The sequence below is a fragment of the Calonectris borealis genome, chromosome 3 (assembly GCF_964195595.1).
Source record: "Calonectris borealis chromosome 3, bCalBor7.hap1.2, whole genome shotgun sequence".
NCBI lineage: Eukaryota > Metazoa > Chordata > Aves > Procellariiformes > Procellariidae > Calonectris > Calonectris borealis.
The window spans coordinates 91478375-91504976 of NC_134314.1; the positions used below are offsets into that span (position 1 = coordinate 91478375).

Genomic DNA, 26602 nt, shown 5'->3' on the forward strand with positions numbered 1-26602 from the left:
ACTTTAAACAAGGAGATCTTGTGAGAAAAATGTATTTGGTGGAAACATGTTCATTATTGTTGGTCATGATGTTGGTCACTAAAGGCATACAAGTACTTTGTGTGGGTTTTTTGTGGGTTTTCTAGTTCTAGGAAGAGGAGAGGCACAACCTTTGTTGGCCTTTTGTTTGTTGCTGTAGTAGTGAGCAGTAGCATATATGGGTTCATAGTAACTTTACTCACCACTTCTTTTTTCACTTGTGAATGTGTGACTCAGTAGTTCAGCAGGACTTCTGTTGGCATGACAATGCATCATGTGTTGAACTTGCTAAGAAAATCTGCTGTGGGATGCCTTTTGGTTTCTTGTCTTTCTCGGAAAAAATGGACTTAGTTTGTGGAATGGCCATAGCTAAAGCAGGCTGATTCTTTGAGTAGCTTGCCTTCAGCAACCTCTTGTTTCTGCTAAATTCCCATTTTAAAAAGAATAGCATTTTAAGCTTAGTCATGAGGTAACAATATTCTACATGTAAACTGTCTGGTATGACAGTGATGGTGCAGTTGTTTTTCAGAGGTGTAACTTTCTTTTTTGTTTATTTGTTTTCTTGGTTTTATTTCTTTTTTTGGGGAGTGGGGAGGGTGTTCTTCCAAAGCCTCAGGCTATAGGGCACCAGTAGAAGAGTTTAGGACCTGCTGATTTTTAATCCTTCATAGATAGGAAGGCGAGTTGATGCAAGTGATGAAACAACGTTACCCTTAAACACCAGAAATCTGGCAGTTATAACTTGAGTGTTATAACAGTTCAGCTTTTACTCATAGGAGCGTGGATTTGCATTTGCATCCGCAGACTATCAAACCCTACCACACAGGAGTGTTTGAAGTTAAATCCATCCATATTTCCTAATAGAAGGGCAGAAGTCATAGCATAACTTTAGTTTGTCTGCATCTGACAGCTGCAGTCAGTCAAATCTGCCGACTGTGTTTTGCTATGTAAATGCTTATTCCCTCTTTCTCTAACTAGGATTGGGAATTGAATGCTAACTGCTTATGGAGGTTGTTTCTTTAAATGCATTACTACTTGTTCTGGTAATTAGAATGTATGCGTAATCCTGTACCTAAGCTAATGGAAACGAAGAATAACTTTTTTCCCCTTGCACTTGCCACATCCCTGTTTGGTAAGCAAGCCAAGTCTCTTAGGTAGAATGGGATAGCCACTTTGGTGTGTCTGAGCTGGTATTTGCAGTTTGAGTATTTCAGGCTTTCAACGTTTATAGTCTGAAAGTTGAATTCATCCATTTGGAAAGTCCACCTGAAACACAGCTTAGGTAATATGCAAACCAGGGGCTCTTTGAGCATGTTAAAATAGAGAAATCTTTCAGTTTCTTTAAGGCAAGCAAAGTTTTAAACTGTAGTGTCATGTAAAAAGGATGATTCATAAGATCTGTTAAATATGTCTAATTAAGATTTTCCTGAAATCCAAAGTACTGAGGTATACTTCACTCTTTTGGCTTGTCTGTTAAAGGTAATAGCAGGAAGATTTGAAACTAGTAAAATCTGCTGCCATGGAAAGTGGGACCAAGAGAGGGTAGTCTAATGTCCCTCTCCTCACCACACTTAATATTGATAATTAAATACACAATGTGATTAAAAAGACATAAGTTGAGCACCTGAATGATGGATACACCATAATCAGTGTTTCTGAAGAAAACTTAAAGAAGAAAAGTGCCATCTAAGCAGCTACCTCCATGGGTTTTCTACTGTGAGGATACTTACTAAGCAATTGAGAATGTTTTGTGTTGTTTAGTGACATGTGTTGCTCTGCAAGATTTTTGATATTCATTCTAAGTTTGTGTATCATGCACATGTTGATGAACTTCCATAACACAACTGAGGCAAGGGAAGATACTTAACCAGAGCCTGCTTGAGGGGAAAATGGATCAGGTAGCTTTCCTTCTAATTATGGAGGTAATTTGGAAGGGGGAATGTCCTATCAAGTAAACTTTTTTTTTTGGTAGTACTGTTCTTAAAAGCACAGCTGAAATAGATTTATAACTTTACAGAATATTTCACAAATTGGAATCTAGAAAACTAGTAGTATACAATGGCATCTAGAGAAATTCTGGCTCAAGCAATTTCATTACAGTTGCATAGCCATGACAAGTTATCTCAGACTGTATAAATTCATTTAACTGAGAACCCATCTTTCAGTTTCCTGAGCAGCTGAGGCAAGGGTATTATAGGGGTCAGTGGTGTTAGATCAGTGTGGTTTGCTTGTTCAGATTAAAATGAGGTTTTGTGGCTTTTCTTTTTTTCTTTCTCTTTTTTTTTCCTTTTGTTTTGTTGGATTTTTTTATTCTCTCCTTGAAAGAAGAAGGAAGGGTGCAGTTAGGCTGCCCCAACCATACTAAGTATACATAGATCCATGCACAGGAGATGCTGGTGCTAATGCATAGAGTTAGCTGTAGTTGCCAGCTCTATCAACCTCTTCGGCTCACTGAAAGCTACTTTTGCCTGCAGATATGGAATCTGTTCCATAAATACGACCTGGCAAATAACAAGTGGTGAGCCAAAATCTGGAGTCCTGTTTCCAGACACGAATGCATATGTGCTAAGGGGTTGGGACTTTTGCATGTAGTTTGGTTTCTTGGTCTTTTTGTGCTCGCACCTTCCCTTTCAAGTACCTCTCTAGTCATCTTCTTTTTTATCTAGTTTGTCTTATACTTAAGGTTTTCAGGCTGTGTGTGGTCTTCCCTTCTGGGCTTGATGTCAGTTCTAGCTTGCTTACTCAGCTAACCCAAAGTTTTCTCTTGTTAGCTTCATATAGGATCTTTCTTTCCCTACTGGCTCATGTCTGCCTTCCTTTCTGGGCTCCTCATATTTCTTTCTACCTTTACTTTTCCCTGCCTCCTTTTCTTGCTTTCTCTGCCTACCTGTTTCATAGTTTGCACGCCAGTTCACTTGAACAAGCCACATAAGGCAAATAAGACAACTTTATCTGTCCTTCCTTCCCAAAATCAGGCTGTGGGCTCTAACGTCACGTTGCTTAGATGTCATTGACAGGGCCTGAAAGTCATGTTCTTTATTTTGTCTCCCAAAGTCCTGCCATGCCCTGAACTGGGGAAGCCTGTAATGAGGAGAATCTGGTTTAATCTCTACTCAAATGTATGTAACTTCTGTAGGGATGCTGATGTCTATTTGCAAGAAAGTACTGAGAGGCTAATGTGGGGTCGCAGTAATACAGGTACTGAAGGCAGTGGTCGTCTGCACCCCATGACCTTGTTTTCCTGGAAAATAGTAGGATTAGATACATTTGAAAGGATTGGTAGCTAACTTCTAACTAATCTTTGTGTAGACATACTGCAAATGTTCAAAGACTTGTTACTTGACTAGATTATCATATAGCATAAAGCACACCTATGCCTTAGAGGTCTCCCAACTCTATTACCAGGCTTAAAGTGCCTGCTTCTTTGCATGGAGTGTCAGTGACTTCTCATACAGAAGGTTTGTATAGAGGTTGTGAACCATCCTACTGTGAGGAAATGCACACATTTGGGGCTAGAAAGAAACTATCTGGAAAAGCTATCGCATACCTAAATAATTCCTGTGTTGGGGTGGTTTTTCTTGTTTGTTTAAAATGCTTTTGCTTTTGGTTATTGTTTTGATGAGTGCCTGCTCTGATATGGTTCAGGAAATCCTGTGTTCTTGAGCGTAGAAAGCTTGTTTCTATTCAGGAGACTGCTAATGATGACAGCTTGGTTGAACTTGGACTGCTGGAATGGACAATATGGCCAGAGGGTGAAAAGTGATGAGATGCCATCTGTCTGCTGAGCCACAGTAACAGGCAGAAGTCTAATAAGCTGCATCTACACATGCTTGCAGTCGTGATCTGCTAAGAATTAGCTGCAGATGGTACAGAAGAGTCAGTTCTTCACACTTTGTGTGAGACACTGAGGATTGGGGGTGAGAAAAGTGAAAGAGGAAGTAATTTTTTTCATCAAGATACATTTGTAGGGCATTGGTAGGTAGTAGCATTGAAAACTTGTGTAGTGCCAGTCCAGTTATCTCAAAATCGTGCCTAGCACATGCGAAGAGTCACTAGGAAGTCAGTATCTGAAGTGACCCAGCCTCTGTAGTTTCAAAGACTGTATTCCAGTTCTGGGATCTTCTTCTTTCACTCCTTCTATGCTAGGCTCTGGCAGCAGTTCAGATAGCCCTGCAGAGCTTTAAAGAACAGGGGCCTAAGGATGTTCTTGAGCCTGTTTCTCCTCCTCTACCGGAGCAGGTCAGGATCTGTGCTCTTGTGAGCGTGCCTTGCAGCCTTCCCCCTTCAGAGGCAGCGGCAGGTCTTTGGAATGATAACTCGGTCCTTAAAAAATGTTCCCTGCTAGAACAGCTATCTCCTCTTCGCTCTGGGCAGTGGGGGGAAAGTCGTGGGTCAGAGGCTACGGAGCGCGTAAGTGCCACCAGCCATGGCAAAGGTGGTGCTTTTGTGTCTCTCTCAAGTTCTCTCAATGCACTCTTGAGCTCTAAGAGGAGAAACCAATCGACTTTCTTTATCAGTTCATACTCTACCAAAAGCATAAGTATTTTCCATGTCAAAATTAAGCCCAGTCTTTATTCAGAATATATGGGAAGGATAAAACTTGTACTTTTTTTGATGAAAAATGCAGCCCTTCACTTGCATCTCTCTCTGCATGTAAAACCTGCTGCTGACACAAAGTTATTGAAACTCTTATTTTAGGAGTTGCTTCTTGGTTACCTGGCTTGCACCTTTCTAAGCTATTCACTACTGTCCTTCATAGGTGAAAGGAAAAGGCCTTTTAAGTCGCTGGTATCTATTAAACTGGCTTATTGCAACATACTCCTTGCATTCCATTATTTTTACATGTAACTGAATAACTTTATACTGGCAAGTGTTGCAATACCTGTTAGACCAGTCCTGGAATAACAAATATGAGAAGGTAATTTTATTCTGAGTGCTTGTTTGGTTGTTGTTAAGTCTGATTTCGTGTTAAACTTCACTTGTGTGGTCTTAATGGCTGCAGCTATGTGGAAAAACTAGAACTGAATAAATCCAGCTTTATGCTGAATTATCAGGCAAGGAGGGGAGTGAAATACTTTCGAATATGCTTAATCTGATACACTTTCCACTCCTCTCACATAACAATTAACGTATGTTTTTGCTCAAATAACTGAACTTTGAAGGTTGGCATGTATTTGCAGTAAGGAATGCAATTGTGGCAAAGGTCCAGATTTTACCCTTGAACATGCTTGTGAGAGCCAAGTAAATGCATTTGAAGACAAAATTTCACATGAAACACAGAGGAAAATAGCAGTATAGCTTTCAGGCTTTGTTTCTGAGTGCATAGATACAGAAAGAAAAACCGTTTGATGTGGAAATAGTACAGATTAGGAATACTGATATAAACTTGAATACACAAAGAAATCTTCCAAAAACCAAAAGGGAGGCGAACTCACTCATTAATTGATAAGAGGGTCTCGTGACAGTGGCACATCTGGCAGTGCAGTTGCCTCACAGCGTAACAGAGCGGTGTTAAATTTGCAGGACTTGTCACTTTTCTGACTCTAGCTCCTCGGAGAACTGTTCCCTCATCAAGGAAGTATGATCTTTTCTTAATGTATTGGCTCTTTTGGCATGTCCTGTTTTTAAGATGAGTTGTCATACAGAGAACATCTGTGCCATGAAATTTCAAGCTAACAGTAAGAAAACTTTGCAGAAGTTTCAGAAAGATATCAAAAGGGAAAACTGGCTTTCATATTTCTGTATTGATGTGGCTGGATACCTAATTTTAGGCTTAATTAGACCATGAATAATGCTGTTTGTATTAATGGGGGAAAAACTGCATTGCAGAAACTGTTAGGAGAGGAGATGGAAGAACGAACTCAAAACTGAGCAGCTGGTTAAAAAAACCTGGAAGTGTTAGCATTACAGAAATTATTTACGATTGTAACTAACACTGTATCCTTACACTTCTATTTTTTTTTCCTTTTCCTTGCCATTTTATGTAAATGTGTGTTGTTTCTACTGTTTAGTAACTGAGCTTATTTTCCTTCTGTGCTACAGTTGCTCATGTGAGCTGCTGTGCAGATGCCACCCTTGCCTTTCCTTCTCCTACATCCAAATCCCTTGGGTATGGAGAGGGTACTGGATCTTCAATTTGTGACACTTCAGTTTCCTTCAAAGTCGCAGTTTCCGAGATTGCTATGGACAGAAGTGTAGGCCTTGCGATGGGACTGTGTGACAAACGCATCCTACAAAGCTAGCAGTCAGATGTGGATGGTCAAGGCGTGGTTGTTCCTAGAGACAAAGGAGCATTCTTCTTGCCTTTTTCTGTTTCAGACACGTACCTGCATTCATCTGAAACTGAATACAAGATAACTTATTGTACCTGGAGCCTCTATAAGAGAAGGAAAAGAACAGCTGTAAGATACCTGCAGTCAGATCTTGCTTTCGATAAGTTCAGTGCCTTCCAAATGCCCTTTTCCATGTTGGCAAGAAGGCTGTGCTGAAGTATGTCCGCTTTAACCGTGGTGGCAAGTTACAGGTTTTAATGAATGCTTGACCTTAACTTCTGTTAAAGTTGAGGAAGAGAGAGAAAATAGAGCAGGTGACTTTTAGCAGAACACTTCCAGATGGAGTGTTGATTTTAAGGAGCAAAAGTTATCTACATGTGACAGAAGAGACCTGAGTAAAGATCTCGAGTTGAATGGTGTGTAAACATGAGGCTAATGTTGCATACTAGCAGGAAGCTGTATTCCTGTGGCACTTGGTGTGCTGGGTCACGGGTCTTGTTTTGACAGGGCAGGTCTTGTTTGGATATATGCTGCGTTGATACTGACAGAGATAGCTGAGTGCTGGATGGATGTATCCAGTGATAGTGGTGTCAGTGACGTACTGGTCAATATGACAATTTTAATACAATGGTTATGTCTCTATAAATAATGAGGAACAATTTATTGGAAAATAAAGTTGTCTTTTTTGTTTGATCATCTCCAGTAGACTTCACGGTTGTCTCTTTAAAAGAATGATATACCAACATTTTGTAATTCTGAATGGTTGTATAGCACAGTGACAAACAACTTTAGCTTTTTATCTCCAAATATAGGCCTTGAATTATTTTGTGAAGTAGTGTTGTTGTTCTTTTTTTTTTTCTAAATAGAACAAACACTATGCAGCTTCCACAACATCAGATTAACTTTTCTGTGCAATAGAATAAAGCATTACCAGCAAAATGTTTGTCTCTAAGATGGATGGATGGAGATTAGAGTCAAAGCAAGATCCTGTGAACCACCTGGGTTTTGGAGAAACTTTGGTGAAGTTGGATAATCCCTTGCAGAGAGTGGAAGGTGGGAGAGGAAAGGAGAAAAAGAGCAGTGTTTCTGGAAAACTTCCACTGGCTCTACTTCAGAACAGGCTGCAGATAGGATGCTTAATAAGCTTGGCTTGCCCTGGCAGCGTTTAAGTAGAGCAAGGATACTTGTATAGCTGTTCCAACCGTACCCTTTTCAAGATGCATGAGAATTTAACTTAGTCAATGCTTTCCAACTTAAACATTCCAATAATGTGTATGAGCCTGTTTTTTATCTGTATTCACTACTACAAGATGAAACACTTCTTCCCCCCATATACAAAAGCACGTGCTAATTAATACAGTAATAGAAGATGTCCCTATCAAATAATTTGCAAATGTAAATTTTTTGCTCTGTAAGAAAGCAAAATTATTATTATTTGCAATGGAATTATGATATTAGTGTGATAAGAAAAACAAAATTATTCCCCTACCAAAAGTGTGTGGTGTTCTTTTTGTTATTTTTAAATTATAATAATATTTAGTGTTCTGTGCATTAACTTATCTAATATGGGACTTGACATGCCTTTTCACTGTTGGTTTTTCTGTGCTGGTAAATGCAGGGGAGTTTTAATTGCTGGTCAAACTTTTGGGGACTAGCTGAGCTTGTGCCCCCCATCATCCTCACCCCAAGGTTCCTCTCAGCACTGCTGCCAGCAGCGGTGCTGCTCTGCAGGGAGAGGGTCTCTACTTTGTTTCCACATTCAGCAGAAGTGTGTCAAAGACTTCAGTGTAATAACCTCTGGAAAATAATGTTGTAAGTCAGATTCTGTCCTAGATCTATCATGGAGTTGTGCATTGAGCAGTCGCACCACTTGCTCTGTTGGTTAGTCTGTTTTAGTGGATGTTGTGAATCATTTCAAGTGGAAGACTTGGCCTGCTTCTGTTCCTCTTCCTTCATCCCATTGCTGTTACCCACTTCCAGCAATCTTGGGCATGGGATATTTAATCTGGGGCCATTTTCTTTCCTAGAAATGGCAAAATTTCCTTCTGTGTCAAGTGAACACCTCATCAGGTCTAGCTGTGAGGCACTTCTCTAGGAAAGTGCCCTTTCATTATTACTGGGTGTGATTATTTTTCTGATAACAGTACACCTTCGGAGAAGAGCACTACTATTATAACAATTAAAGATCACATCTGAATCTGTTCAGACGTGTGGCTAACTACTTCTCATCTTCCCATGGGGTTGGGTGGAATAACTTTTTTTTTTAAGGGGACTTTGCATTATTAACTGTTCTTCTCCAGGTTATCAGTCCTTATTAATTTAGTAGCATTAGATCTGGCTGATGCGATGTGACAAATCCATAATCTGCCCTTCTCTTTTAAAAAGGGTGTGTGTGTGAAAAAAACATTTCAGGTTTTGAAATGACTGCTTCAGTCTAACTAGCTGTAATCTGTTGCTGGCAGTCTGATCTAACGATCTAGGCAGGAAATTTTATTTGGAGCTTATTACTCCTGTTTGCCTCTTGCTCTGCCCTTCTAGGTTCAATATGAGCAGGTGTTGCTTGATTGCACGCTCCTGCCCCCCAGAAACCCCCCCACATGAAACTTTTTTATAAGTTCCTCTTATGAAGACCTCTGAGAAGAATTTCTCACCCTACCCCAGAGTGTTAGCAGGGGTACAGGTCACAGTATAAACAAAAGTCCAAACATCTGTTTAAGGGTATGGAAACTACCTAGTTGTTAATGGGCTTTTCAGGACTCTGTTCCGCCTTTCCCAGTGACACTGCAGTGAGATGGTGCGCTGGACCTGAGCGTAGGTGATGCGTGTGTGCCCTCTGTGGATGCTTAAAAATAAAATGCCTGTGCTCCAAATCCTGGGGCATCTATCTACTCTCTGTCAATATATTTTGGGCACATCTTTGTGCTTCTAGTTACTGATAAAGGATTCCTCTACATAAATACCTGGGGAGAGGGTGGGCATTTCATAGGTGAAGCACTGACCTCGAAGTTGAATGACCGTTTCAAAAAAAACAAAACAAAACAAAAACCACAAAACAACAACAACAAAAAAACACAAACAAAAAACCACCAACCTCCAAAAAAAACCCAAACCAAAAACCCAAACCCACAAAAAAAATTCCCAAAACCCCAACCAAAGGCATTCTTAGCCTTAGTGCCAACCAGCTCCTGAATTCCTGTGCCTGTTCTCTTCCCTGTTGTTCTAGATTCCCTCAAGTGTTCTTTATTCAAAGTGTTTCTTTAAATTCTTGCTGTTCAAATCCAAGAAAAATTCCTTTCTCGCTCAGGAAATAACTTAATGATGTACATTAAATAGCTCATCTGGAATCAGATATGTTCTGTCAGCTTATGTATAAGATGTAAATTCTGCCTTTCTGTCCAGAAGAGGTAAAACTTTCACTAACTCTTAGCTTCAGTTAGGGAGAGAACAAATAGTACTTTTGTATGATCAACTTTGTTCTAGAGACATGTAAAAATTGTTGTCATAGTGACAAACCAATCTACATAATTTAAGGTGCTAGAATTTAAATGACTTGTCAGATACATATGCCAGAATCTCAGCTTCTATAAATGAATGCACTAATATGTTAAATGTTAAACATGTTTGGCACTAGCATATAACTTTAGAAGGGCAAAGAAAACACTCCCTTGTTTTAAAACAAACAAACAAACTCCAACCCTAGAACTGGAAACTCAAATCTGCTTTTGACCTCTGGCTAGTAGATGCAGTCACATAGTGTAGCGGAGGAAATGCCTGACATTCTAGCCATCTGAGCTGGGGCTTCCAGCTCTTTGGCACACTTACATGTGTAGGTCTGATCTTTTTTTCTCCTTAGTTGTCACTGCCGACTCCTTGTAGAAGTGGATAGGGGACAGAATAATGCCAGAAGCAGCATGTTTCATCTTTCTGCTTTGGGTCTTTCTCTAAAATGTATTCATTGCTTTATGAGAATTTGGAACACGAAGTTCCTAATCTCTTGTACATTGTTAGAAGATGAGTATCAGGATTTTACAACTTCAGTAAAAATGCTGTATTTTGAAAAGCCAATCTGGATGCTTCTGAAGAAAACCACTTCAAACATCAAAAATTGTCCAATAAACTTGTGACTGATATACTGTACTGTAATGCTGGATAAGAAACAAGATAAAAATAAGTCTGTTAAACACAATTTTCCAATTAGTTTGCTATTATAATTTGTGGGCAGTGTGGGTATTCCTTACCTGGATAGATCACATGCGACAAAACTAAAATAGCAATATCAGTGGTGCTGCTTTTCAAAAGTCTTGTACTCTGTACTGCCTCATCAGCTGTAGAGTTAAAGAATATAATTTAGTCTGCGACACTGTTCTAAGCATCCAGTCCTTACCTTCCCTGTATGTGCAAGCCACGGCTTTCAGCTTCCAGCTTGCAATAACTGGATACCTTCTGCTGGGGCTTTGATGTCCTGCAAAGAGTAGGCAGACTGTGGAGGACAAACACCTTGAACCTGGAACTCACCTGCTAGAGCTAAAGAGCTATTGGGAGCTAAATCCTGCCTCCTTGAACTGGATCTGTCCCTGAACAGGGTGCTAGCAGCTCCCAGAAGTCCTGAATAAGAGGAGCAGAGTAAGGCAGGACTCCTCATCCCGTCTTTCCTAGAAGCTGAAATGAGAAAGAAACACCTATCTCTTTTTTTCCAGACATCTCCTCCTAGTGTTGGAGAGAGAAAATGCTTAGTGGATCAGTCTGCTTATGCTGTTCCTTGTGTGACTTTAGGTGTCTCAAGCAAGAAATCAGGAAAGGGGAATTTTGGGAGAACATGCAAGTAACCAGGGGTGGATGGGACTTGGATCCTGACTCTGTATCTTGGAGGGCTGTATCTGGATTGTAGGGCTCCATTGCATATAAAGAAAAAGGTGAACTGACTGATACACTGATAGCTCTGGATCTCTTACAAAGTATGATATGCGTAACATCTAAAGATGAAGTCTGAGGCGCAGCTCTAGAGGTTCATAGAAATGAGGGGAGAAGATGATTGTTGCTGCCCTCAACATATAAAGTGTGCATTTTAGAACTTTGTATTACTGCATAAAATTATTCTAACTTTCTCAAGATAAACAAGTGCATTTCCTTAATCTTCTAAAAACTCTGTAGCGTGGTACTGAGATTCCTGAACCAGGTCGGTGGGAGCTAGCACCATCTAAAGGGATGATGCACATCGATACTGCCTGAAAACAACCTAGTGACATCTGTGCCATTCTGTCTGAGCACGCTATTTATTGAAATGAGGCATAAATTGAGGACTCTGGTTAACCTCTAATTAACAGTCCCTTATGAGGATTATCCCTGTGTAAGGGACTGTGGTTTACTACTGTGCTCTGCAAGTTTCTTGGGTTGTAGCTGAGTTTTGACAGAGCTGTTCAGTACTAACATGTGAAGTGAGATTAGGTGAAACTTGAAGGCTGAGATAGAGATGTACCTTCACTATAGCACATCCCTAACTTCTCTTGAATGATACCATGACGTTCCAGTAATGTGAATAGCTTTCTACAGGTAGGCTAGAGCATGAACGCTTACTGCAAAAAAGCCTGATGCTTTCTGTGGTGAGCCATCATTGGTTTGGTTCAGGAGGCTGCAGACAGAAGCAATCTGTGTCTGGCTTTTACTCACAGTCCTACATTTGTGAAGTACTTCTTTGCCAACACATTTATTCCAACAATCTCTGTTTTCCTTCTCGATCCTAGGGACTATTGCTGTGAAAGCTACTAGCTTGTTGACAAGGGAAAGAGCTTTGCTTTCTAGCAGAAATCCAGTGTGTCTTTACAGCTGCAGTCCACAAAACTCATCACTGAGTGATCAAACATGGTTTCACATCAAGGTACACGTGCACCTCTTTTCATCACTGTGGTAGTTCTTATATGCTTGTTTTACAGCAATATCGTACACAGCTGGAATTCAGATCTGTGGAATACAGAGCAAGAAATGAAACTTGCTGAAACCTTCTCCTTTTATTTTCTGATAAAAGTCCAGCAGACATCTGTGAGTCATTGCTAGCTCTGCAGTATTGGCTCACCTGTGGTCTCCTGTGGCAGATCTTCCCTTTTCTCCCCCCCCCCCCCCCCCCCCACCTTTCTTCTTCCCCACCCATTGAGGGGGAAAATTGCTATAGGCTACAGCTAAGGAGCTTTCGGGGAAGTGGAGGGATTGCTAGAGAGTTGGAGGAAAAAACTTGAGAAGGCAAAGGAAAAATGTCAAAAGGATAGTAGTTACAGCTGTATAGTGTTTGTGATCTTGCTTATGTTTTGGGTTCATTTTTCTTTTGTGGGTTTTTTCTGGATTGAAACTAAAATATCCAAACCTATCTGTTATTTACTAAGGAATCTTTAGTAGGTGTAGCCCAGAAGTGCTCATGGCTTACCAGGGTTACAGAAGTTGACAAATGGGAGCTGGAACCTGCAGCATCTGTGAGGGTATAGCCTAGCAAGATTATGAGATCGTTTCAAATTACGTTGTCAAAACTCCCACGGAGGAAGCATATCTGTCTTACATGGAAGAGTTGTTTGTTACCTGGCTATGTCTGTGTGAGGTGTGTTCTCTGGCTGTGCCTTTGATAAGATGTCGTTTCTTAAAAAAATTAAAAAAAGAGAGATGCAGTGTGCTGCTCTGTGCTTTGTAGTCTGGCGGTTTGGACCGATCCTGACTAAGTTGAATGAGTGATACTTCCTTTCTCATCTGTGTTTTGTGTAAACAAAGACTGACCTAGTTTAGGCATTAAAGTGCTTCTGGCTTTGAATCCCAAGTGGGAAAGGAGGCTTTTGAGTTTATGGCCTGGCAAAAAGGGTGGTTTTTGCTAGCCGCTTGCCTTAAGGAGTTCCTGCCTCTGTGCTCCTCTGTGTCCCCGTTCCTGTTGCTTTGACATGACATGCTGTGGTCCCATGCTGTGAACTGGGCAGGGGAATCCCTTAAAGTGTTGGGGCCGACAGAGATTCTTCATTGACAAATGACGATGCAGACGGTGTCGTGAGGAAATGAGGCTTTTATCATTCTGCTGCTTTTGTCTCTGTTTTTGCCTTTCCCTGTTTCCTGCCCACAATTACTTTTGAGATTTATCAGATTCCAGCAGTTACGACAAATTGATAGGAACCTCAAAGATGTTGTAATATTGCAAGTACTGAAAATGGGCAGCTGACTATGAGAGAGACTATACAAAATGTCATCAACTTCAGCACTAGGCAGCAGAGAATCTACAGGAGCTGCAGGAGGGATGAAGAGAAATATGCTATGAGTATCCAAACAGCTAGAAAAGCTTCAATTGAAACTCTCGTTACGTTGAGTGCTACAGAATGCAATTCAGGCTTGGTAATTTCAATGCTAGTGAAACCATTTGTTCTCTATTCTGTTCTGTGCTGTCAAATACTTCCAGTTAAAAAATTAAAAAAAAAAAAAAAGTAATAATAATATGGTAGAAACAGTAATTTGAGGCTCTGCATGCCACTAGGTGGCAGAACCCCTGCATCTATTCTGTGGATGTCTTTTCCTGTGTCTTGATTCTTCATCTGAATATATTGAAAATACTTTTCAGCTGTAGCGTAGTGAGAATAGATGTTGGTAGGGGTGCTTGGATGTTTTCCTAATAGGGTTCATATTGGTGGTTGTTGTGGGAAACGTGTAGGGCTTTCAATGTTCTGTATCCTTTATTGTTCAGACTTCTACCCCTTCTGAAAAGCCTGTTGCTCGAAGAAATTGCTTGCATTTAGTTACATTTAGGTGTCAACACATGACTCTCTTCTTGCCCTGTTTCTTGGTTCTATTGTTAATATATCGGAAGTGAGGAGATGACAAAGTGATGTTTAAGAGGAATGCATTGTAAGGACTGGCGGCAGGGGCATGGAGATGGTGAATCTGAATTTAACTTATGGTGGAAGGCATGATTTTTGAGTGTTGGAAGCTTATAGTGTTGTGGAGTGACTCATTTCTGTTGGTGAGATGTTTGTAGCTGAATAAAGTTACCACTTGGAAACAAATGTATCTTGAAGCAATACCTGTTAATGACTGTCTTTAATAAGGTTCCTCTTCTCTTAGAGCTAGTCTTCAATTGCAATGTGCTTGTCATCCACTCAATGTGAGAGATTATTTTAGCTTAATTTTATTGCTGTTTTGACTTACAGAGCAGCTGGGGAGGTGGCTGAGAACAGCCCAAGAATAGGGCCATTGCCTGCCTGTATTTACTAATAGAGGATTGTCTAGGTCCTGGGTGTGGGGACATTAAATAAATTCTGCAATTATTATTGTATGTTTGCATATTGTAATACTTGGGATACACACCTCATCTTGCATTTGGGAATACTCTGGGACCAAGCCAGAAGACATCCACATCCTTGTGATCTACTTCATAAGTATATACCATCTCTTCTAATGAAGACCTCGATGGGTGGATGCCTGATAATGAGTCTGATAAATACTGAATGACAAACCTAAAAGCAACAGTATGGGTTTCTTTCTTTAGGTGCTGTATTTTAGGAACAACATCTAGATGTTTCGATTTGGAGTATTAATACTAATTAAAATTGAAGTGTCAGATTTCAAAGCAACTTCATTAAGGTTTTCAAAAGGGTTTAGAATCATTTACCAGAGTGTGATGCCTCCTCTGAATTTTGTATACAATGGGCACTCTGCTGCAACAGGGCAGTTTAATACAGAAACTTCTGTTCGCCTATGAAGAAATATGAAGGGATGCCAGCTTATTCCACTTGTTGGGAACCTAATGGTTAGTTAATAACTTTATTTTGCAGTTCTGGAATAGTCATGTGAATGAGAATGACCTTTTGAATGTAGTCTCTTGGAGGAATTGTACAAGTCTCATATTTCTCAGTAAATCCAACTAAACGTTTGTATGCAAAAGGTTTCTCCCCGCTTCTAACTTTCTCCCAGTTCTACAGTCAGCTATGCACAACCATCTTACTCCTTCACCTTTCTAACACATCTACTGTGCCTACTCCTAAGCATCTTTTCCCCAGCTCCCCTGCATCGAATGGTCCTCTCTTCTGATTATCTTGGGCATGCCCACACCTCATGGACTCCTCATTCCTTGTGTCATCCTCTATGGATCTGCTCTGAACAGCTGATCAGGAAATGCAAGTGCTATGGCAGCCACCATCGAGCTCTGCAGTACCACTTTGTGGATGTGATATGGATGTTTGGGAACTTCCGCTCTGGGTGGTGCTAGGTGTTGGTTTGGTTTTGGATTTGTTTTCTTTTTTTAATAAGGAGATCTTAGGCTGTCAACTGTAGGCAGCGTCATCTACCTTGAAAAGCTCTTTATTGGTACATATGTCTGAAGCTGGTTTGTCTCTACCATTCCTTTAAAATTCTTAGTGTTTGACGAAGACTCTTTGTGGAATGTGTAAGGGAACATTGAAGGAAGTACTGTCAAGGAAAGAAATTCAGCCAAAAATTAGGGTGGTTTGCAGGAAGGTGCTACTTTGGGTGTAGGTTTGTTTATCATAGGAAGATAAGTTAAAATAAAACCCCCAAGTACCAAAAAGTCATCCGTCTTTAACGTAAATATATTTTTAAAAATACGCTACACTGACAGAAATGCCTGAAGCATCTTGGTGTTCAGAATTATGTGTATAGTTTCTTTCTTGCATCCTGTTCATGTCATCCAACTCCATATAATGGCTACCTACAAACCAATACCACAGAGGTCATTCATCAAGCTTTATTTGTGGTGTAAAAGCTATATGCATAATATAGACTTTTTGAAAATTACTTATCTCTAATATATGCCTTCAGTTCCTTACCTGAAGTTATTACTTTCCTATTTCATATAGTATTTTGAAGATGATATTTCTTGACAGTTTATGAGGAAGTTGGTTATTATGGTGATAGCCATTTGAATAGCAAAAGTTTGAAAATTTCTTTTTTGTTAATTAGAACTTAACATTCCTTTAAAAATCATGCATAGAAAGTAGTCTTGCTTTCAGAAAGAAATGTGTTGACTCTGTACTTCCCTATGCCATATTGAAAATAGCTGGTGGTTGGACCTTGGCAACTTGAGAGCTCTGATATGCAAGATCTGTGTGATGCCTGGCGAATCTTAATACTGTCATTGAAGGCAGTACACAGCCTAGCATACTAAACTGGTGGTGAAAGAAAGTTTGTACTAAGCAGATGAACTGTGAGCAAGAGTGACGCCTGGATGTAACATCCCAATTTTGTTGACCGTTTTGAAGTGATGATGATTTCTGATGAAGCTATTGCAATGGTGTAGAGAGAAAATAACTTCTTAAGCAAGCCTTGCCAGCCCTCAGATGCTGAAGAGTTCAGAGTCCCAAAGCATATAGTGTTGGTGAAGGGGATTATTGGGGGAAAAAAAATAATGTTGCGGGCATGAGGAGACACTGAAAATACTATTTTGCTGATAATACCTGGAGTACAGTTCAAAAGATAGCTGTGGAATATGCTTTCAGTGTTGGAGATAAAGGTTTATTTCTGTCCTGTTGATGAGAGGATGACTAACGTAGAGGAGAAGCTCTCCTTTGTGGCAGAGGTCTTGGTGGGGTCCTGATGGGTTCTTGTTTGTTTAGGGAGAGGAGCTGGAAATCCACAGTGAGGAAAAATATCTTGTACTATCAGCCTTGGGTTATGTTAGGCCTTGTTTTGGAGAGTGTGGAACACTGTATGATGTCTGCCGGTGAGACTGGGAGACATGCTTGCTTGAAGAGGGGCTTGGCTTTAAAACACTGTTTTGTCCTGACGTACATGGTTGTACTGAGACTGTATGAGTGCAGTGGGCTTTATTTAGAAAGGGTGTTTCTGAATTCCTGAAATGATGATGATCCTTTAGTTGTTCTGAAACTAGAGACAGAGAAGACTGACAGTGCTGGTTTGTATGTACAGGTTGTGGCTGTGGTCTTGTTAGCCCGGGGAGAAAAGAGTTCAAACAAGTTTTGTGCCAACTTCTGTATGAAGAAGTTTAATTTCAGCCTTGCAGTTCTTTTTCCAGTTCACAGTAGATGTAATTGCTGACTGGAATGTACGTGTTTTAATTCTGCAATATAGCTTGATGTGGGATATTCTTTTTCTGCTTACTTACGAGAGTGCCTTTGGGGAACAATGCATTGGTCTTGTATGTCTTGTGTCCACTTAGAGACTGGTGTCACCCTAGGCTGTTGGTTTCATATTTCTTCTGTGACTCTGCATGACCAAGAAGATAGACAATAAAGTCTTGTAGGGACTTCATACTGGGTTAAGTAAATTAGGCTTGGACTGTGCAGCCAGTGGTTCTTACCAGCTCCAGCATGATCCTTTTTAGCAGGTGGATTAAGTCTATCAGCTCTGCAGTCCCTGGCTTCCATCAGTGTTGAGCCTGTGGATTCGTTGGCACTGGAGAAGGTAAGTCCCTTAAAAGGGAATTTTCTTTGGAATAAAAAAGAAAAACCACCACCAAACCCAGCATCACTTTCAGATGGTTTTTGAAGAAGTAACTGTAAGAGTTAGTGCTGTGTATTTAGACCTTTATGAATGAGTTTCCTTCCCAAAAAGGCTATCTGAAGTGCACTTTCCATTAAAGCTCTATCACTAATGCTGTACATGCCAAGTGATCATGTTGTGATCATAACTTTTGCAGAGAAGCATTCTCAGCGTGGGTTTTCAAGGCTCACAGTTTTGCTGGATCCAAGGGGATCACGGAGTATTCAAGAGCAGTACCGTGGCTCTTCCTCCCGTGACCCTGCTTTGCTCCATTTGGCCAAGGTGGGAGATGAAGAACAGGCTGTGGTTACTGACTGCGAGCACTTGCAGAAACGACTGACAGCTGTTCCTCTCCTCCGAGGGGGACGGGCCTGCAGCTGCTCCTCGGTAGTGGAGCTGCAGCTATTACAAAGAACTGTGCAAGAACAAATGAGCCAAGCAAGAACCGTGCTTTCCAAAAGTTTTGAGACACTCTGCTTGTGCGTATGAAGGCATTGACCTTCTTCCCTAAGGGCGATGGTAGAATTATTTTCTTTCAAGCATAATAAGTGGTTGTTGCCTTCCCTGCCCCATTAAGACTTAGCAAAAGGAATGTTAAATGTACAGATGTTTTATCTGTGAAACCTTGAAGTATCTTTTTTATAGTCATGTCATACAGATTTCTCTCTATTCTTAAAAAGTTCATAAATGGACTCTGGTTCTTAATGTCCAAAAAAAAAAGATGAAATGATTGAGACTTCCACTGTCTGCAGCTTGAGAAGATACCTAGATATTTGCAATTCTTACTGTTCTGCAGTGAACCTTGTGTAGGAGTGAAAGCAAAGATGACTACTGTCTGAGTCAACTCGCTCATCTGCTCCCACTGCAGGTCCTGGCCACATAGGAATTTAACTGCATCTCAGTTTTCAATTCTTACTCTATAAAACAGTAAAGAACAGTTAAAAAGAGGGAAGAGCATTAAGGAAATAATGATGGATCAAGAATCTAAGAATCGGGACAGAGGGATAAGTATTGAAAACTGTCCCTGACTCACTTTCTAGGCATTCATAATGAGAGAGATTTTGGGTTTCTGATGCACACAGGGTTGAAGCCTCTCTGCAGAGGACACTGAATTTTTGTCTTGCCATATTTCCAGCCTTTTTGCCTGGAAAAGAGGTGCCAAGTCATGACTGAGTGTTCAATGCAAATTATGGTATTGGTGCACTGTAGTTTTCACTCCTGAAGCTTCTGTTGTAGCAAATATGAGATTATAATAATCCATGTTATATTGTTGGTAGCTTGATTTGGACACTTCCTCTTGGTTAGTCAACAAACATGATGGAAACTATGAATCTCCTTTAGTTTTCTTGTTCATTTTATCTATTACAGTTTTCTGCCTGTAGTCACTTTCTTTTACATACTAACATTTGTGTTCACTTTTTCTCAGCTAGTGGAGGGAGCGTTATATTCTTACATTTCACTTAATTCACCTCTAGGGTTAACATTTTAGGGAGAAGTTCACCATTCTCCACAACAAAATCCTTTCCCCTCTAGTCAAGACATCTGCTTTATTCTCTGCTGTATTTCCCCAGAAACTATGAAATGTTCCCACTTCAATAGTATGCCAAAATTGCTCCTTGCTAATTGCGTGTGGAAGTACAGGATAAGTTTTACCACTGTTTATACTACTTTTGTTTCTACACTTCCATGGTCAAGGAAAAAAAAAAGCCTTAAACCTATTTTTAGAGTTTAGTCATGAGAATTTTAAAACTATATTTAACTTAAAAAAAACCCAACAACCAAAAAAAACCCCAAACTCCCCCCAAAAAAAACAAACCAAAACAAAATCAATAGTTGGAGAAGGTAGGAGAAGCAACAACCACTACCTTTTTCTTTCTTTCTCTTCCTTATAGAGAAGAGATGGAGACTAAACTGAATTAATTCCCAGTATTTTGCTCTTGCATAGTCACATTTAGATCCTCTAGTATTGTGCAGCCTGACTGTGTGCCGGTTAGATTTAATAAAGAAAATAAGGAAAATTTACTTTTTTTTTTTAAAGTTCTACATTACATAAGAAGCAGGTTACTTTTGCTAGGTCAGCAGACCTATGATATCTACTATGAAAACCAAGTGCTTGGACAGCTTCCTAACATTTAAGTATGGTGGAAATTTTCTTAGTTGCAGTCATCAGCTCAGAAGCAACCTCATTGTCATGCTCTTGCAGCACGCTTGTCCTTTTAACATGAAGATGAGTAACATAAACAGAAGCAGTCAAAGTCAGCTCCTTGCCAGTTCTTTTTAATACTTGTGTGAAACATTTCATCCTGGAGATTTAATTTTTAGGTTTTGGAAATAACTTTATTAATAATTGCGACAGACCGCAGAGTAGCATTATCTCTTATATTATCACTTTTGGAATATAAAATATTTGATGTGAATTTTGTCCATTAAATACTTCCCCTCCCTCCCCTGCGGCCTGTGGACAAATCTTTGCCAGTCTTAGTCTTCATGTGTAGTATTTCCACCGCTGCTTGAGTTCTTTTTACTCGACGTGTTTATACAGATATAATTAATTATTTTTCATAATTCCACACTCATGAACATTCCCATTATAATGTGGTCCCGGTAGTTCTTAGTACCCAATAGTGATTCTGTCTGTCTTAATATTGGGAGTTTTCCAATTGCTTTTTGTTATAGGACACCAATAACTTTATTCATTAAGAATCCTCTTTCTTTTATGTATATGTGTATATAATGTATATGACTTCAGGTTATCTGTTCTTATATTCTTGTCAACTGATATATTGCTGACTTAATTCCAAAATGTCAATTTTAAATAGTATCTTTTAATCAGTACCTAAAGTCTCAGTTAAAAAAAAAAAAAAGGACTTTGTGTCCCTGTAAGAGTTGAAGAGCAACACTAAAATATTTTTGGAGTAATATAATACTGTACTCAGCCTCATTCCTGTCTCTGCATTGCCTGCCTGTTGCCTTTTACTTTCAAAGCTGGTGGTACAGGTAAATACTTCAAAGATTGAGGAAGAGGATGCACTTGAGCTCCCCTCAAAGCACTTTAGAGAGGAAGTACAACTGACCCATCAATGAAATTCTCTATACAGCAAATGCTGGTAAGTGTACTAAATGAACTGGAAAAAAAATTGTTTATGATATTTTAATTTTGCAGTCCTGTAATAGGACTACAGTGTGTAGATTAAAGTGTATATTTGCTTTTCAAGTTGAATGATGCAAGTTAATCATCCTGTCTTTAATTCTTCCCTTCTTTTGTCTTGGATCTACAATCCAAACAGTGTTTTCAAACGTGATTCTTGATGTCTTGAGTCACTGTATTTTAAGCAAATCACTGCTTGCTTATCTTCCAGACTTTGCTTGCATTAACAAAAGCAAAAATGCTTTCTAAAATACTAGTTGTCCCCTTTGCTGCAGAGCTATTGAACATCCTCCATAGCATTTTACTCAGTTCAGGCTTTTCTGGTGTTTTCATTCCTGTTAAAACTCCTTCATGTTATAGTTATCGATATAGTTATAGTGAACCTTGAGAAGTAAACATGTTTTCTCAGACAAGTTTTTAATTAAACGTGGTTGGAAACTTGTGTTAACTCCAGTAAGGACTGAAGTAAATGAGATGCTGTCTCATGGTAGTATTTTGGAGGTTAAGACTCTAAGGGCCTTCCTTCACTCCAAGTTAATTTTAAACCAGAATGTAGCTACGAGAAAGCAAAATTCAAAGAACAGAAAACTTAAGACCTTCTCTTTGAATATTGAGATGCAAATGCTGCTTCACAAAAGTTCATTTTTATGCACTGCTTCTGTCTGAAAACATCTATACAGAAATGCCTTTCTTTAAGATGTGGAGTGATACTAGACAAGTGTCAATGCGTTAGCATTGTGCAAAGGGGCTGAAAACTGAAATGGGCAAACAAGAAATGCAGTGATGGCAGTTAATGGGAACTTTGATTAAAGAAAGAAACAGGTAGTGGCATGGCCAAGAATTGGATTTTTTAGATAAGAAAACAGAAGAGAGAAACTAAGTAGGTGATAAAGTTGACGGCTTCAGGCCTGGGTGAGAATCAAAGAGGAAAGATTGAGGTGTGATGGTAGCTGGTGTGGTGCACAGAAAGGTCTAGGGATGGAAGTAATAGAGGAGGAGTTAGTAACATGACTGAGAAAAGTTCTGTAAGTTATATGCAGTTTTGAGAAGAAAAGGGAGAAGGTGAAGAAGGCAGTCACTAAGAAAAATCCTAACTCTAGCTGTGGTACAAGGTAAGAATAAGACAGTCGTGAGAAGGCTGCGAGATGCTTGTGCTGCTCAAGAGCAGTTGAGAAGAATGCGTGTCACTGTGAATGGAAAAGTGTCACTCTTCTTAAGGAAAACTGTCTTTCTGGACGATGAGATGTATCAGTGACAGGGAAAGTACAGAAGATACGACTGAGCGATGTGAAGAATATTAATTCTGAGGCAGAAAGGTCAGCTGTGGATTGGGAATTTAAGGGCTCTCTTTTCTTTTGATTTTGACAGAAACATGACATCTAACAAAAGCAAGTGATATCACCATCCTGGGAAGTCACTGTAGTGTTAAATACCTGTTGAAGGGCTTTTGGCAGCCTGATGGTTTACAAATGTGTTCAGAGAGCATTTGATAAGATAGATACCGAGTAGTGGCAAGGTGCAGTCTGTCAGGGTGAAGAACCGCAGTAATTCCCACTTACAAGCTTGTTTTCCTAGGTCAACACATCTGTGTGAAGAAAAGCTCATTCAGTTATTTTAAATAATTGTACATTGGCTGGGAGGAGGGGGTGGTGGAGAGAATGGAGTAGCGTTTAAAGCAACTGTTGCAAGCATTGGTTAGGTGTTTGCCTGAAGGTTTTTTGTGCGCTTTTCCAGTGATTCTTATACAGTACCTGCTGGGTCAAGATTTTTGAACACATTGAGCGGGTTAAATCTTGAGTGCCCTGGGGGCATTTTTTTAAGCTGCTGGGCTTCATGATTAATGAGAAATGTTTTATTCAACCTTGAAGTTTTGGAGGTATTCAACTTCTGGCATCAAACTGGGAACCTTCAACTCCTGTTCAGTTGTCCTGGTTAATTTCATGGTTCTCCATTTTCTTAGGAGTGTGGGCTGGTTTTGAATGGCAGGAGGAGTGGGTACTGCTTCATTTTTGTATTGGTCTTACACAAGCTAAATGCTTGCTTCCTTCCCTGTTTAATATACTTCCTAACGTTCCTTTGCCATGATTTTTTTTCTGCTTGTATTTTGTTGGTAACTGTTACTGTCATTTTGGGTTTTTTTAAGCACTGTCTGAAAAATACAGATGCCAAAATGCAGACTTTGACTCCATTTTTTCAGAGACATTAAATTGTAAATTATGAGTTACCTCTGTGAGAATACCCTCCAGGAATAGTCCTTGGCAAGCGGTAAAGAAGAGACTCCATTCCTTCAAAATTCTCACATTAGGGCCATGCTCACCTTAAGTGTAGTGGGCTCGCTGGGTGTCTCAAGTCAATAAGTCATAGAGATACCGCTTCACTGACATGCTGTCTCTATCTCTGGATTCTTTATTCAGCATACAGGATGTTTTCTGTGGTTGGATTTATTTTGTCGAATAATGACAATTTTTCTCATTTACTAATGTTTCTCATTTCACCCCTCTTTCTTAAGTAGCTGTGGTTGCTGGTTGCTTACAACTACATGTAACATGCTGTACAGAGCTAAAATAGAAAAAGCTAACTTTTTTGAGCTTTCTGGCTTTATAGAATAGTTTCTGTATATGATAGTAATATGTGACTATCCTCAAAAACTTTATATCATTTGTGGGATCAGTGGGTTATTTTTGATTCTCAGCTCTTAAGAGGCAATTTCAAAAACTTTATGTAGAGAAACTTTCTTGTAAAGAAAGTTAGCACCAGGGAAAGGTGAACCTCAAATAGAAAGATGATCTCATTCTTGTTTTCTTCTCATCACCTTATGTATCATCACGTCAAACTCTTCTCTGCAGCTAAGCTTATTATACCTTTGAGTTCCACAGAGATTGAGTTTCAAATGTGGTAATGCCAATAAGTTTGGCAGCTGAGATGCCTGTCACTTTTACCTCAAAATAAAAACATTTTTTTGATAAAGCAGTTGTAATACTTGGAAAAAGCATGTTAGGGGCATGAAATCTTAGACAGCTTTGTCAGGTGTCCTCATTTTAGACAAGTAAATTGTCTTACATCAGCTCACATAGTTCCTAAAAACCCTGTTTCGTACTAGTCAATACCTTTTACATTCCTCCTCTTCAAAGGCTTCTGAGAATAGGTGATTTTTTCCCCTCTGTACAAAGATTAGATTAATTTAGCAGAGACTTTCATAAATTTGGACAAAAGGAATAGGTAAGTATAACATGCTTGTCCATAACCTTTTAAAAAAAGTTATGTGTATATAATAAAAGAATTTACTGATACACAGGTACAGACAGTTTAAGATGGATTATATGCATCAATCCTTTGTACAGTCTTTCCTCTAGAAATTGCATTAATAGAGAAATGTAAGTCCTTTCATATCTGTTGTCTTCAAAGGACAGTAGTCAATATAGCTAAATACTGCAGATAGTTGAAGTTTTTTGGCCTAGTAGCACATCATCTTATCGTAGCAGAAGCAGTCAGTGTCCGTAATAGCAATGAAGTCCCATTCCTGTGTAACCTGCTACGCCCCATTAAGTGTCAGCTGTTCTCCTAGTGTTTAGACTGCACAGATTTGGATGCATGCCTTGAGTGTGCATTTGGCCTCTGGTAACTGTTCATAGTAGCCTTTCTTTTCTTTCTGATTTCTTTAGCAGAGGCTCCTATTTAAGAAATGTGTGGCAGGGGAGAGAGAGAGAAATCATCAAAAAGCCATCGCTTCTCTCCAGCCCCCTAATGCCTCAAGCAACTACTTGCCTTTTATTTCTTCTTCATTACAGTTTGGTGACGAAGTTTTTCTAGATTCTCACATGCAGTTAGGTCTCCATGCTATGGAAATGTAACTGAGATGGAAGTGCACAGGCTGGTACTTCCCTAATGACCTTAATTGACAATTCTTTTGCTTCCTGGTAGGTGGGAGCCATAACGCTTAGTGTAAGGACTCTGTTGTAGGCTGGAGGAAGAGGAAGACTGCAATAAACATGACTACCGGTAAGTAACATTTCATCCCTTCCCATAAAAGTCCTCAATGATACAGTGTGATTGTTCTGGAAAAATGATTGATTCTAGATGAAAATGGGTCTGTTCCTGAGGCTTCCAAGGAAACTTTGTGTTACTTAGGGACACATCTTAAACTCCCAGGGGGTCAGACTAGCTGAGAATAGTTGTTCCAAGTAATGAAGGGTGTGAAGGGCACTCTGAATCTGAGAGGCTTCAGAGTAGCGGGATATTCAATCTCCAGCAGGCTTCTGGATTAAAAGAGCTCAAAATACAGTGTTAGGAAGTGTATTTAATAGACAGTTCACCCTCAGCAAAAATTATCTGACAAAATCAGATGGAAGATCATAGTTTCCCTGTGAAAGGAATAAAGGCACTTCAAAGTTATGTCTGCTGTTTGGCTGTATAGCATTTTGATGTTGCAGGCAAACATATGTTCCTTAATTGAATTGCCTCTGATATGTGTTTGGGATGATGTGTTTCATTCCAAAACTCTTTAAAAATCTTTAAGTTTTCTGATGGTATGATAGGCTTGAGGAAGGACAAGATGTTGGTGTTCGCATATTGGTATCGGTAAAGTCCATAGCACATTTGTTTGTAGGCAGGGGAAGAGAAGTGTGAAATAGTGACAGCTACCTATCTTGTCCATCTGTACATGAGAAAAATGAGCAGTGCCACTTAAATTCAGTATGTGTTGCCCTTTGTATAGCCTTGCAGAACAGGCGACGTCTTGATGCTGTGTGATGAAAACTATTAGGTTTACATACAGCATCCACATTACAGCTCTTTTTCAGTGTTGATTTTTAATGGAAAGTACATGACTGTGCTAGAGCCAGCACTAAAAATTACCAGAAAGGTTTCACGAATCATCCTGGCTGTGTTTCTACACCAAGATTGCCCCTGGCTTTCTAATAACTTTTATAAGGTATTAGAAGGTAATGATAGTGCATAGAAAAAAATCTGGTCATAGTAACCTGTGAAAGTTACTGTGTAATAGTTTGTAATAGTAAACTTTGCAATAGTTTTACAAGTATAATCACAAAAGCAGGTTGTGGAATGCTCATTCATCAAATGGTGTTTGCCATCCTTCTGAGTAAGCAATGAGTTGGGGTAAATTTGTGTAACCAGAATGGAAGCCTCCAGAAAGCCTTGAACAGAGTTGGTAAGGTAGTCTACGTTGACAAAGAAATTTGCTTAGGGAGGTAAATTTTTATATTATGTGCTGAAATTTGCATGATAATAAAAAAGATGCTGTGAACAAAGCAGGGGTACAGATGGATTACAAGTGCATTATCACATGCATTTACCTTAGGACCTGGGGTATGCAAGGGTAAATGGTTCCTTTCTACAGAATAGAAGAAAGGTTTGTTATGAAATAAAATTGCTGTCCCTTGCATCTTTCAACAATACTTTAACCGGAATTGGAAACATTGGAGGATGATACATACTTGCTTTGTTAAAGTTTTTTTTATATGCATGAGTATAAACTAATTTTGTAATCTTTGTGAATTTCAAACTTTTCCTTGACCTCCAATTACATGGAAACATTGCCTTTGTAGTATTTTACTTTAAATAAATAGTTGATGATTCATAATTTAATACTTCCCTTGTTTTTATTGTCATCAGCTTTTGCAAGCTAGAGTTAATTTTGGCAACATTATCGTGTTGTCTTAGATTTCCATCCTTA

The 26602-nt window shown here is 39.5% G+C and overlaps 1 protein-coding gene across 1 annotated transcript in view; it reads left to right on the forward strand.

Annotated features, from left to right (window-relative positions):
• The window catches only part of CRIM1 (cysteine rich transmembrane BMP regulator 1), a 197970-nt gene that overhangs the window by 15146 nt on the left and 156222 nt on the right, over nt 1-26602 (forward strand). The window lies entirely within an intron of this gene.